Source organism: Aegilops tauschii, chromosome 1 (assembly GCF_002575655.3).
Source record: "Aegilops tauschii subsp. strangulata cultivar AL8/78 chromosome 1, Aet v6.0, whole genome shotgun sequence".
NCBI lineage: Eukaryota > Viridiplantae > Streptophyta > Magnoliopsida > Poales > Poaceae > Aegilops > Aegilops tauschii.
Genome location: NC_053035.3, coordinates 63,834,023 through 63,849,675, shown reverse-complemented (window position 1 = coordinate 63,849,675; position 15,653 = coordinate 63,834,023).

Here is a 15,653-nt window from a genome sequence, read left to right as displayed (position 1 = left end):
ATCTCGGAGTTGGAATGTACGCTTTGATGAGATGATCAAGATTTTGGGTTTATACAAAGTTTATGAGAAACTTGTATTTCCAAACAAGTAGGTGGGAGCACTATAGAATTTTTGATGAGTATATGTTGTTAACATATTGTTGATCAAAAATGATGTAGAATTTCTGGAAAGCATACAGGGTTATTTGAAAAGTGTTTTTCAATGGAAAACTTGGATTAAGCTAGTTGAACATTGAGCATCAAGATCTATCTAGATAGATCAAAAACGCTTGATAGTACTTTCAGATGAATACATACCATGACAAGATTTTGAAGGAGTTCAAAATAGATCAGCAAAGAAGGAGTTCTTGGCTGTGTTACAAGGTGTGAGTATTGAGTAAGACTCAAGACCTGACCACGGCAGAAGAGAGAGAAAGGACGAAGGTCATCCCCTATGCTTTAGACGTAGGCTCTACAATATGCTATGCTGTGTACCGCACCTGAAGTGTGCCTTGCCATGAGTTAGTCAAGGGGTACAATAGTGATCCAGGAATGGATCACATGACAGCGGTCGAACTTATCCTTAGTAATTAGTGGACTAAGGAATTTTCTCGATTATGGAGGTGGTAAAAGAGTTCGTCGTAAAGGGTTACGATGATACAAACTTTGACACTAATCCGGATGACTCTGAGTAGTAAACCGGATTCGTATAGTAGAGCAGTTATTTGGAATAGCTCCAAGTAGCACGTGGTAGCTGCATCTACAAGATGACATAGAGATTTGTAAAGCACACACGGATCTGAAAGGTTCAGACCCGTTGACTAGTAACCTCTCTCACAAGCTAGATATGAACAAACCCCATGGGTGTTGGATTCAATACAATCACATAGTGATGTGAACTAGATTATTGACTCTAGTGCAAGTGCGAGACTGTTGGAAATATGCCCTAGAGGCAATAATAAAATGGTTATTATTGTATTTCCTTGTTCATGATAATTGTCTATTGTTCATGCTATAATTGTATTAACTGGAAACCATAATACATGTGTGAATACATAGATCACAACATGTCCCTAGTAAGCCTCTAGTTGACTAGCTCGTTGATCAATAGATGGTTATGGTTTCCTGACCATGGACATTGGATGTCATTGATAACGGGATCACATCATTAGGAGAATGATGTGATGGACAAGACCCAATCCTAAGCATAGCACAAGATCGTGTAGTTCGTTTGCTAAGAGCTTTTCTAATGTCAAGTATCGCTTCCTTAGACCATGAGATTGTGCAACTCCCGGATACCGTAGGAATGCTTTGGGTGTACCAAACGTCACAACGTAACTGGGTGGCTATAAAGGTGCACTACAGGTATCTCCGAAAGTGTCTGTTGGGTTGGCACGAATCGAGACTGGGATTTGTCACTCCGTATGACGGAGAGGTATCTCTGGGCCCACTCGGTAATGCATCATCATAATGAGCTCAATGTGACTAAGGAGTTAGCCACGGGATCATGCGTTACGGAACGAGTAAAGAGACTTGCCGGTAACGAGATTGAACGAGGTATTGGGATACCGACGATCGAATCTCGGGCAAGTAACATACCGATAGACAAAGGGAATTGTATACGGGATTGATTGAATCCCCAACATCGTGGTTCATCCGATGAGATCATCGTGGAACATGTGGGAGCCAATATGGGTATCCAGATCCCGCTATTGGTTATTGGCCGGAGAGGTGTCTCGGTCATGTCTGCATGGTTCCCGAACCCGTAGGGTCTACACACTTAAGGTTCGGTGATGCTAGAGTTGTTATGGGAAATAGTATGTGGTTACCGAAGGTTGTTCGGAGTCCCGGATGAGATCCCGGACATCACGAGGAGGTCCGGAATGGTCCGGCGATGAAGATCGATATATTGGACGAAGGGTATTGGAGTCCGGAAGTGTTCCGGGGGTACCAGGCTATGGCCAGCATGACCAAAATGTGTTTCGGGAGCCCCGGCAAGTGTTGGAGGGCCTCATGGGCCAAAGGGGAAGGGGCAAACCAGCCCACTAAGGGGTGGTGCGCCCCCCACACCCTTTCCCACCTTACTTGGGGAGGTGGGGCGCCTCCACCTGGCTTGGGAGGCAAGCCTCCACCTGCTTGGCTTGGGGGGCAAGTCTCCCTAGGATTTTCCCTAGGGAGATCCAATCTGCTTGGCCGCCGCCCCCTAGGGGAAACCCTATGGAGCCTCCCCTTCTCCCCTTGCCCCTATATATAGTGGAGGGGTGGGAGGGCAGCTGCACCTCTTCCCCGGCGCAGCCCTCCCTCCACATACACCTCCTCCTCCTCCTCCGTAGTGCTTAGCGAAGCTCTGCCAGAGAACCACGAGCTCCATTGCCACCACGCCGTCGTGCTGCTGGAATTCTCCCTCAACTTCTCCTCTCCCCTTGCTGGATCAAGAAGGAGGAGACATCCCCGGGCTGTACGTGTGTTGAACGCGGAGGCGCCGTCCGTTCGGCGCTAGATCGGAACTTCCGCGATTTGAATCGCTGCGAGTACGACTCCATCAACCGCGTTCTTGTAACGCTTCCGCTTAGCGATCTTCATGGGTATGAAGATGCACTCCCTCTCTCTCGTTGCTAGCATCTCCTATATTGATCTTGGTGACACGTAGGAAAATTTTGAATTATTGCTACGTTCCCCAACAGTGGCATCATGAGCTAGGTCGATGCGTAGATTCTATGCACGAGTAGAACACAAAGTAGTTGTGGGCGATGATTTGTCCAGTTTGCTTGCCGTTACTAGTCTTATCTTGATGAAACGGCATTGTGGGATGAAGCGGCCCGGACCGACCTTACACGTACACTTACGTGAGACAGGTTCCACCGACTGACATGCACTTGATGCATAAGGTGGCTAGTGGTTGTCTGTCTCTCCCACTTTAGTCGGATCGGATTCGATGAAGAGGGTCCTTATGAAGGGTAAATAGAAATTGGCATATCACCGTTGTGGCTTTTGCGTAGGTAAGAAACGTTCTTGCTAGAAACCCATAGCAGCCATGTAAAACATGCAACAACAAGTAGAGGACGTCTAACTTGTTTTTGCAGGGTATGCTATGTGATGTGATATGGCCAAAAGGATGTGATGAATGATATATGTGATGTATGAAATTGATCATGTTCTTGTAATAGGAATCACGACTTGCATGTCGATGAGTATGATAACCGGCAGGAGCCATAGGAGTTGTCTTAATTTATTCTATGACCTGCATGTCAATGAAAAAGGCCATGTAATTACTTTACTTTATTGCTAACCGTTAGCCATAGTAGTAGAAGTAATAGTTGGCGAGACAACTTCATGAAGACACGATGATGGAGATCATGATGATGGAGATCATGGTCTCATGCCGCTGACGAAGGTGATCATGCCGCGCCTCGAAGATGGAGATCAAAAGGCGCAAGATGATATTGGCCATATCATGTCACTTTATGATTTGCATGTGATGTTTGTCATGTTTACATCTTATTTGCTTAGAACGACGGTAGCATAAATAAGATGATCCCTCACTAAAATTTCAAGAGATGTGTTCCCCCTAACTGTGCACCGTTGCGAAGGTTCGTTGTTTCGAAGCACCATGTGATGATCGGGTGTGATAGATTCTAATGTTCGCATACAACGGGTGTAAGCCAGATTTACACATGCGAAACACTTAGGTTGACTTGACGAGCCTAGCATGTACAGACATGGCCTCGGAACACAAGAGACCGAAAGGTCGAACATGAGTCGTATAGTAGATACGATCAACATGGAGATGTTCACCGATGATGACTAGTCCGTCTCACGTGATGATCGGACACAGCCTAGTTGACTCGGATCATGTATCACTTAGATGACTAGAGGGATGTCTATCTGAGTGGGAGTTCATTAAATAATTTGATTAGATGAACTTAATTATCATGAACATAGTCAAAAGGTCTTTGCAAATTATGTCGTAGCTTATGCTTTAGTTCTACTAAGATATGTTCCTGGAGAAAATTTAGTTGAAAGTTGATAGTAGCAATTATGCGGACTGGGTCCGTAAACAGAGGATTGTCCTCATTGCTGCACAGAAGGCTTATGTCCTTAATGCACCGCTCGGTGTGCTGAACCTCGAGCGTCGTCTGTAGATGTTGCGAAACATCTGACATACACGTTTTGATGACTACATGATAGTTCAGTGTGTGATGCTAACGGTTTAAAATTGTGGCACCAAAGACGGTTTTGAAACGTCGCAGAACATATGAGATGTTCCAAAGACTGAAATTGGGATTTCAGACTAGTGCCCACGTCAAGAGGTATGAGACATCTGACAAGTTTCTTAAGCCTGCAAACTAAGGGAGAAAAGCTCAATCATTGAGCATGTGCTCAGATTGTCTCAGTGCTACAATCGCTTGAATCGAGTGGGAGTTAATCTTCCAGATGAGATAGTGATGGTTCTCCATAGTCACTGACACCAAGCTATTAGAGCTTCGTGATAAACTATAACATATCAGGGATACACATGATGATCCTTGAGCAACTCGCGATGTTTGACACCGCGAAAGTAGAAATCAAGTAGGAGCATCAATTGTTGATGGTTAGTAAAACCACTAGTTTCAAGAAGGGCACGGGCAACAAGGGATACTTCATGAAACGGCAAATCAGTTGCAGCTCTAGTGAAGAAAGCCAAGGTTGAACCCAAACCCGAGACTAAGTGCTTCTGAGATGAGGGGAACGGTCACTGAAGCAGAACTGCCCTAGATACTTCGTATAGGAGAAGGCTGGTAAGGTCGACAGAAGTATATTGGATATACATTATATTAATGTGTACTTTACTAGTACTCCTAGTAGCACGAGGGTATTAGATACCGGTTCGGTTGCTAAGTGTTAGTAACTCCGAATAAAAGCTGCGGAATAAATGGAGACTAGCTAAAAGTGAGATGACGATATGTGTTGGAAGTGTTTCCAAGGTTGATGTGATCAAGCATCGCATGCTCCCTCTACCATCGAGATTGGTGTTAAACCTAAATAATTGTTATTTGGTGTTTACGTTGAGCATAGACATGATTGGATTATGATGTTCATTTAAGAAGAATAATGGTTACTCTTTTTATTTGAATAATACCTTCAATGGTCTTGCACCTAAAATAAATGGTTTATTGAATCTCGATCGTAGTGATACACATGTTCGTGCCAAAAGATATAAAATAGTAATGATAGTACCACATACTTGTGGCACTGCCATTTGAGTCATATTGGTATAGAACGCATGAAGAAGCTCCATGTAGATGGATCTTTGGACTCACTCGTTTTTGAAAAGATTGAGACATGCGAACCATGTCTATTGGTATATATGCATGAAGAAACTCCATGCAGATGGATCGTTTGGACTCACTTGATTTTGAATCACTTGAGACATGCAAATCATACCACATGGGCAAGATGACTGAAAGGCCTCGTTTTCAGTAAGATGGAACAAGAAAGCAAGTTGTTGGAAGTAATACATTTTGATGTGTGCAGTCCAATGAGTGCTGAGGCATGCAGTGGATATCGTTATGTTCTTACTTCACAGATGATTTGAGTAGATGCTGAGTGTATTTACTTGATGAAACACAAGTCTCAATTATTGAAAGTTTCAAGTGATTTCAGAGTGAAGTTGAAGATCGTCGTGACAAGAGGATAAAATGTCTATGATATGATCATAGAGATGAATATCTGAGTTACGAGTTTGGCACACAATTAAGACATTGTGGAAAGTGTTTCACAATTAATACCGCCTGGAACACCATAGTGTGATGGTGTGTCCGAACATCATAACTGCACCCTATTGGATATGGTGCATACCATGATGTCTCTTATCGAATTACCACTATCGTTTATGGGTTAGGCATTAGAGACAACCGCATTCACTTTAAATAGGGCACCACGCAATTCCGTTGAGACGACACCGTATGAACTATGGTTTAGAGAAACCTAAGCTGTCGTTTCTTAAAAGATTGGGGCTGCGACGCTTTTGTGAAAAAGTTTCAGGCTGATAAGCTCGAACCCAAAAGTGGATAAATGCATCTTCACAGAATACCCAAAACAGTTGGGTATACTTCCTATTTCAGATCTGGAAGCAAAAGTGATTGTTTCTAGAAACGGGTCCTTTCTCGAGGAAAAGTTTCTCTTGAAAGAATTGAGTGGGAGGATGGTGGAGACTTGATGAGGTTATTGAACCATGACTTCAACTAGTGTGTAGCAGGGCACAGGAAGTTGTTCCTGTGGCACCTACATCAATTGAAGTGGAAGCTTATGATAGTGATCATGAAACTTCGGATCAAGTCACTACCAAACCTCGTAGGACGACAAGGATGCATGCTACTTCAGATTGGTACGTGATCCTGTCTTGGAAGTCATGTTGCTAGACAACAATGAACCTACGAGCTATGGAGAAGCGATGATGGGACCGGATTCCGACGAATGGCTCGAGGCCATAAAATCCGAGAGACGATCGATATATAAAAACAAAGTATAGACTTTGGAAGAACTACTTGATGGTCGTAAGGCTGTTGGGTGCAGATGGATTTTAAAAGGAAGACGGACAATGATGGTAAGTGTCACCATTAAGAAAGCTCGACTTGTCGTTAAGATGTTTTCTGACAAGTTCAAGGTGTTGACTGCGATGAGGCTTTCTCACTCGTAGCGATGCTAAGAGTCCGTTGGAATTATATTAGCAGTTACTGCATTATTTATGAAATCTTGCAGATAGGATGTCAAAACATTGTTTCCTCGACGATTTTCTTGAGGAAGATACAACCAGAAGGTTTTGTCAATCCTGAAATATGCTAACAAGTGTGCAAAGCTCCAGCAATCCTTCTAAGGATTGGAGTAAGCATCTCGGAGTTGGAATGTACGCTTTGATGAGATGATCAAAGATTTTGGGTTTATACAAAGTTTATGAGAAACTTGTATTTCCAAACAAGTGAGTGGGAGCACTATAGATTTTTTTATGAGTATATGTTGTTAACATATTGTTGATCAGAAATGATGTAGAATTTCTGGAAAGCATACAGGGTTATTTGAAAAGTGTTTTTCAATGGAAAACCTGGATTAAGCTAGTTGAACATTGAGTATCAAGATCTATAAGGATAGATCAAAAACGCTTGATAGTACTTTCAAATGAACACATACCATGACAAGATTTTGAAGGACTTCAAAATAGATGAACAAACAAGGAGTTCTTGGCTGTGTTACAAGGTGTGAGTATTGAGTAAGACTCAAGACCTGACCATGGCAGAAGAGAGAGAAAGGACGAAGGTCGTCCCCTATGCTTTAGACGTAGGCTCTACAATATGCTATGCTGTGTACCGCACCTGAAGTGTGCCTTGCCATGAGTTAGTCAAGGGGTACAATAGTGATCCAGGAATGGATCACATGACAGCGGTCGAACTTATCCTTAGTAATTAGTGGACTAAGGAATTTTCTCGATTATGGAGGTGGTAAAAGAGTTCGTCGTAAAGGGTTACGACGATACAAACTTTGACACTAATCCGAATGACTCTGAGTAGTAAACCAGATTCGTATAGTAGAGCAGTTATTTGGAATAGCTCTAAGTAGCACGTGGTAGCTGCATCTACAAGATGACATAGAGATTTGTAAAGCACACACGGATCTGAAAGGATTAGACCCGTTGACTAGTAACCTCTCTCACAAGCGAGATATGAACAAACCCCATGGGTGTTGGATTCAATACAATCACATAGTGATGTGAACTAGATTATTGACTCTAGTGCAAGTGCGAGACTGTTGGAAATATGCCCTAGAGGCAATAATAAAATGGTTATTATTGTATTTCCTTGTTCATGATAATTGTCTATTGTTCATGCTATAATTGTATTAACTGGAAACCATAATACATGTGTGAATACATAGATCACAACATGTCCCTAGTAAGCCTCTAGTTGACTAGCTCATTGATCAATAGATGGTTATTGTTTCCTGACCATGGACATTGGATGTCATTGATAACGGGATCACATCATTAGGAGAATGATGTGATGGACAAGACCCAATCCAAAGCATAGCACAAGATCGTGTAGTTCGTTTGCTAAGAGCTTTTCTGATGTCAAGTATCGCTTCCTTAGACCATGAGATTGTGCAACTCCCGGATACCGTAGGAATGCTTTGGGTGTACCAAACGTCACAACGTAACTGGGTGGCTATAAAGGTGCACTACAGGTATCTCCGAAAGTGTCTGTTGGGTTGGCACGAATCGAGACTGGGATTTGTCACTCCGTATGACGGAGAGGTATCTCTGGGCCCACTCGGTAATGCATCATCATAATGAGCTCAATGTGACGAAGGAGTTAGCCACGGGATCATGCGTTACGGAACGAGTAAAGAGACTTAACGGTAACGAGATTGAACGAGGTATTGGGATACCGACGATCGAATCTCGGGCAAGTAACATACCGATAGACAAAGGGAATTGTATACGCGATTGATTGAATCCCCAACATCGTGGTTCATCCGATGAGATCATCGTGGAACATGTGGGAGCCAATATGGGTATCCAGATCCCGCTATTGGTTATTGGCCGGAGAGGTGTCTCGGTCATGTCTGCATGGTTCCCGAACCCGTAGGGTCTACACACTTAAGGTTCGGTGACGCTAGAGTTGTTATGGGAAATAGTATGTGGTTACCGAAGGTTGTTCGGAGTCCCGGATGAGATCCCAGACATCACAAGGAGTTCCGGAATGGTCCGGCGGTGAATATCGATATATTGGACGAAGGGTATTGGAGTCCGGAAGTGTTCCGGGGGTACCAGGCTATGGCCAGCATGACCGAAAGGTGTTTCGGGAGCCCCGACAAGTGTTGGAGGGCCTCATGGGCCAAAGGGGAAGGGGCAAACCAGCCCACTAAGGGGTGGTGCGCCCCCCACACCCTTTCCCACCTTACTTGGGGAGGTGGGGCGCCTCCACCTGGCTTGGGAGGCAAGCCTCCACCTGCTTGGCTTGGGGGGCAAGTCTCCCTAGGATTTTCCCTAGGGAGATCCAATCTGCTTGGCCGCCGCCCCCTAGGGGAAACCCTAGGGCGCCTCCCCCTCTCCCCTTGCCCCTATATATAGTGGAGGGGTGGGAGGGCAGCTGCACCTCTTCCCTGGCGCAGCCCTCCCTCCTCATACACCTCCTCCTCCTCCTCCGTAGTGCTTAGCGAAGCTCTGCCAGAGAACCACGAGCTCCATTGCCACCACGCCGTCGTGCTGCTAGAATTCTCCCTCAACTTCTCCTCTCCCCTTGCTGGATCAAGAAGGAGGAGACATCCCCGGGCTGTACGTGTGTTGAACGCGGAGGCGCCGTCCGTTCGGCGCTAGATCGGAACTTCCGCGATTTGAATCGCTGCGAGTACGACTCCATCAACCGCGTTCTTGTAACGCTTCCGCTTAGCGATCTTCATGGGTATGAAGATGCACTCCCTCTCTCTCGTTGCTAGCATCTCCTAGATTGATCTTGGTGACACGTAGGAAAATTTTGAATTATTGCTACGTTCCCCAACAGTGGCATCATGAGCTAGGTCGATGCGTAGATTCTATGCACGAGTAGAACACAAAGTAGTTGTGGGCGATGATTTGTCCAGTTTGCTTGCCGTTACTAGTCTTATCTTGATTCAACGGCATTGTGGGATGAAGCGGCCCGGACCGACCTTACACGTACACTTACGTGAGACAGGTTCCACCGACTGACATGCACTTGATGCATAAGGTGGCTAGCGGGTGTCTGTCTCTCCCACTTTAGTCGGATCGGAATCGATGAAGAGGGTCCTTATGAAGGGTAAATAGAAATTGGCATATCACCGTTGTGGCTTTTGCGTAGGTAAGAAACGTTCTTGCTAGAAACCCATAGCAGCCACGTAAAACATGCAACAACAAGTAGAGGACGTCTAACTTGTTTTTGCAGGGTATGCTATGTGATGTGATATGGCCAAAAGGATGTGATGAATGATATATGTGACGTATGAAATTGATCATGTTCTTGTAATAGGAATCACGACTTGCATGTCGATGAGTATGATAACCGGCAGGAGCCATAGGAGTTGTCTTAATTTATTCTATGACCTGCGTGTCAATGAAAAAGGCCATGTAATTACTTTACTTTATTGGTAACCGTTAGCCATAGTAGTAGAAGTAATAGTTGGCGAGACAACTTCATGAAGACACGATGGTGGAGATCATGATGATGGACATCATGGTGTCATGCCGCTGACGAAGGTGATCATGCCGCGCCTCGAAGATGGAGATCAAAAGGCGCAAGATGATATTGGCCATATCATGTCACTTTATGATTTGCATGTGATGTTTGTCATGTTTACATCTTATTTCCTTAGAACGACGGTAGCATAAATAAGATGATCCCTCACTAAAATTTCAAGAGATGTGTTCCCCCTAACTGTGCACCGTTGCGAAGGTTCCTTGTTTCGAAGCACCACGTGATGATCGGGTGTGATAGATTCTAACGTTCGCATACAACGGGTGTAAGCCAGATTTACACATGCGAAACACTTAGGTTGACTTGACGAGCCTAGCATGTACAGACATGGCCTCGGAACACAAGAGACCGAAAGGTCGAACATGAGTCGTATAGTAGATACGATCAACATGGAGATGTTCACCGATGATGACTAGTCCGTCTCACGTAATGATCGGACACGGCCTAGTTGACTCGGATCATGTATCACTTAGATGACTAGAGGGATGTCTATCTGAGTGGGATTTCATTAAATAATTTGATTAGATGAACTTAATTATCATGAACATAGTCAAAAGGTCTTTGCAAATTATGTCGTAGCTTACGCTTTAGTTCTACTAAGATATGTTCCTAGAGAAAATTTAGTTGAAAGTTGATAGTAGCAATTATGCGGACTGGGTCCGTAAACTGAGGATTGTCCTCATTGCTGCACAGAAGGCTTATGTCCTTAATGCACCGCTCGGTGTGCTGAACCTCGAGCGTCGTCTGTAGATGTTGCGAAACATCTGACATACACGTTTTGATGACTACATGATAGTTCAGTGTGTGATGCTAACGATTTAAAATTGTGGCACCAAAGACGGTTTTGAAACGTCGCAGAACATATGAGATGTTCCAAAGACCGGAATTGGGATTTCAGACTAGTGCCCACGTCAAGAGGTATGAGACATCTGACAAGTTTCTTAAGCCTGCAAACTAAGCGAGAAAAGCTCAATCGAGCATGTGCTCAGATTGTCTGAGTACTACAATCGCTTGAATCGAGTGGGAGTTAATCTTCCAGATGAGATAGTGATGGTTCTCCATAGTCACTGACACCAAGCTATTAGAGCTTCGTGATAAACTATAACATATCAGGGATAGACATGATGATCCTTGAGCAACTCGCGATGTTTGACACCGCGAAAGTAGAAATCAAGTAGGAGCATCAATTGTTGATGGTTAGTAAAACCACTAGTTTCAAGAAGGGCACGGGCAACAAGGGATACTTCATGAAACGGCAAATCAGTTGCAGCTCTAGTGAAGAAAGCCAAGGTTGAACCCAAACCCGAGACTAAGTGCTTCTGAGATGAGGGGAACGGTCACTGAAGCAGAACTGCCCTAGATACTTCGTAGATGAGAAGGCTGGTAAGGTCGACAGAAGTATATTGGATATACATTATATTAATGTGTACTTTACTAGTACTCCTAGTAGCACCAGGGTATTAGATACCGGTTCGGTTGCTAAGTGTTAGTAACTCCGAATAAAAGCTGCGGAATAAATGGAGACTAGCTAAAAGTGAGATGACGATATGTGTTGGAAGTGTTTCCAAGGTTGATGTGATCAAGCATCGCATGCTCCCTCTACCATCGAGATTGGTGTTAAACCTAAATAATTTTTATTTGGTGTTTACGTTGAGCATAGACATGATTGGATTATGATGTTCATTTAAGAAGAATAATGGTTACTCTTTTTATTTGAATAATACCTTCAATGGTCTTGCACCTAAAATAAATGGTTTATTGAATCTCGATCGTAGTGATACACATGTTCGTGCCAAAAGATATAAAATAGTAATGATAGTACCACATACTTGTGGCACTGCCATTTGAGTCATATTGGTATAGAACGCATGAAGAAGCTCCATGTAGATGGATCTTTGGACTCACTCGTTTTTGAAAAGATTGAGACATGCGAACCATGTCTATTGGTATATATGCATGAAGAAACTCCATGCAGATGGATCGTTTGGACTCACTTGATTTTGAATCACTTGAGACATGCAAATCATACCACATGGGCAAGATGACTGAAAGGCCTCGTTTTCCGTAAGATGGAACAAGAAAGCAAGTTGTTGGAAGTAATACATTTTGATGTGTGCAGTCCAATGAGTGCTGAGGCATGCAGTGGATATCGTTATGTTCTTACTTCACAGATGATTTGAGTAGATGCTGAGTGTATTTACTTGATGAAACACAAGTCTGAATTATTGAAAGGTTCAAGTGATTTCAGAGTGAAGTTGAAGATCGTCGTGACAAGAGGTTAAATGTCTATGATATGATCATAGAGATGAATATCTGAGTTACGAGTTTGGCACACAATTAAGACATTGTGGAAAGTGTTTCACAATTAATACCGCCTGGAACACCATAGTGTGATGGTGTGTCCGAACATGATAACTGCACCCTATTGGATATGGTGCATACCATGATGTCTCTTATCGAATTACCACTATCGTTTATGGGTTAGGCATTAGAGACAACCGCATTCACTTTAAATAGGGAACCACGCAATTCCGTTGAGACGACACCGTATGAACTATGGTTTAGAGAAACCTAAGCTGTCATTTCTTAAAAGTTTGGGGCTGCGACGCTTTTGTGAAAAAGTTTTAGGCTGATAAGCTCGAACCCAAAACTGGATAAATGCATCTTCATAGAATACCCAAAACAGTTGGATATACCTCCTATTTCAGATCTGGAAGCAAAAGTGATTATTTCTAGAAACGGGTCCTTTCTCGAGGAAAAGTTTCTCTCGAAAGAATTGAGTGGGAGGATGGTGGAGACTTGATGAGGTTATTGAACCATGACTTCAACTAGTGTGTAGCAGGGCACAGGAAGTTGTTCCTGTGGCACCTACATCAATTGAAGTGGAAGCTTATGATAGTGATCATGAAACTTCGGATCAAGTCACTACCAAACCTCGTAGGACGAAAAGGATGCATGCTACTTCAGATTGGTACGTGATCCTGTCTTGGAAGTCATGTTGCTAGACAACAATGAACCTACGAGCTATGGAGAAGCGATGATGGGACCGGATTCCGACGAATGGCTCGAGGCCATAAAATCCGAGAGAGGATCCATATATAAAAACAAAGTATAGACTTTGGAAGAACTACTTGATGGTCGTAAGGCTGTTGGGTGCAGATGGATTTTAAAAGGAAGACGGACAATGATGGTAAGGGTCACCATTAAGAAAGCTCGACTTGTCGTTAAGATGTTTTCCGACAAGTTCAAGGTGTTGACTGCGATGAGACTTTCTCACTCGTAGCGATGCTAAGAGTCCGTTGGAATTATATTAGCAGTTACTGCATTATTTATGAAATCTTGCAGATAGGATGTTAAAACATTGTTTCCTCGACGATTTTCTTGAGGAAGATACAACCAGAAGGTTTTGTCAATCCTGAAATATGCTAACAAGTGTGCAAAGCTCCAGCAATCCTTCTAAGGATTGGAGTAAGCATCTCGGAGTTGGAATGTACGCTTTGATGAGATGATGAAAGATTTTGGGTTTATACAAAGTTTATGAGGAACTTGTATTTCCAAACAAGTGAGTGGGAGCACTATAGAATTTTTTATGAGTATATGTTGTTAACATATTGTTGATCAGAATGATGTAGAATTTCTGGAAAGCATACAGGGTTATTTGAAAAGTGTTTTTCAATGGAAAACCTGGATTAAGCTAGTTGAACATTGAGCATCAAGATCTATAAGGATAGATCAAAAACGCTTGATAGTACTTTCAAATGAATACATACCATGACAAGATTTTGAAGGAGTTCAAAATAGATCAGCAAAGAAGGAGTTCTTGGCTGTGTTACAAGGTGTGAGTATTGAGTAAGACTCAAGACCTGACCACGGCAGAAGAGAGAGAAAGGATGAAGGTCGTCCCCTATGCTTTAGACGTAGGCTCTACAATATGCTATGCTGTGTACCGCACCTGAAGTGTACCTTGCCATGAGTTAGTCAAGGGGTACAATAGTGATCCAGGAATGGATCACATGACTGTGGTCGAACTTATCCTTAGTAACTAGTGGACTAAGGAATTTTCTCGATTATGGAGGTGGTACAAGAGTTCGTCGTAAAGGGTTACGACGATACAAACTTTGACACTAATCCGGATGACTCTGAGTAGTAAACCGGATTCGTATAGTAGAGCAGTTATTTGGAATAGCTCCAAGTAGCACGTGGTAGCTGCATCTACAAGATGACATAGAGATTTGTAAAGCACACACGGATCTGAAAGGTTCAGACCCGTTGACTTGTAACCTCTCTCACAAGCGAGATATGAACAAATCCCATGGGTGTTGGATTCATTACAATCACATAGTGATGTGAACTAGATTATTGACTCTAGTGCAAGTGGGAGACTGTTGGAAATATGCCCTAGAGGCAATAATAAAATGGTTATTATTATATTTCCTTGTTCATGAGAATTGTCTATTGTTCATGCTATAATTGTATTAACTGGAAACCATAATACATGTGTGAATACATAGATCACAACATGTCCCTAGTAAGCCTCTAGTTGACTAGCTCGTTGATCAATAGATGGTTATGGTTTCCTGACCATGGACATTGGATGTCATTGATAACGGGATCACATCATTAGGAGAATGATGTGATGGATAAGACCCAATCCTAAGCATAGCACAAGATCGTGTAGTTCGTTTGCTAAGAGCTTTTCTAATGTCAAGTATCGCTTCCTTAGACCATGAGATTGTGCAACTCGCGGATACCGTAGGAATGCTTTGGGTGTACCAAACGTCACAACGTAACTGGGTGGCTATAAAGGTGCACTACAGGTATCTCCGAAAGTGTCTGTTGGGTTGGCACGAATGGAGACTGGGATTTGTCACTCCGTATGACAGAGAGGTATCTCTGGGCCCACTCGGTAATGCATCATCATTATGAGCTCAATGTGACTAAGGAGTTAGCCACGGCATCATGCGTTACGGAACGAGTAAAGAGACTTGCCGTAACGAGATTGAACGAGGTATTGGGATACCGACGATCGAATCTCGGGCAAGTAACATACCGATAGACAAAGGGAATTGTATACGGGATTGATTGAATCCCCGACATCGTGGTTCATCCGATGAGATCATCGTGGAACATGTGGGAGCCAATATGGGTATCCAGATCCCGCTGTTGGTTATTGGCCGGAGAGGTGTCTCGGTCATGTCTGCATGGTTCCCGAACCCGTAGGGTCTACACACTTAAGGTTCGGTGACGCTAGAGTTGTTATGGGAAATAGTATGTGGTTACCGAAGGTTGTTCGGAGTCCCAGATGAGATCCCGGACATCACGAGGAGGTCCGGAATGGTCCGGCGGTGAAGATCGATATATTGGACAAGGGTATTGGAGTCCGGAAGTGTTCCGGGGGTACCAGGCTATGGCCAGCATGACCGAAAGGTGTTTC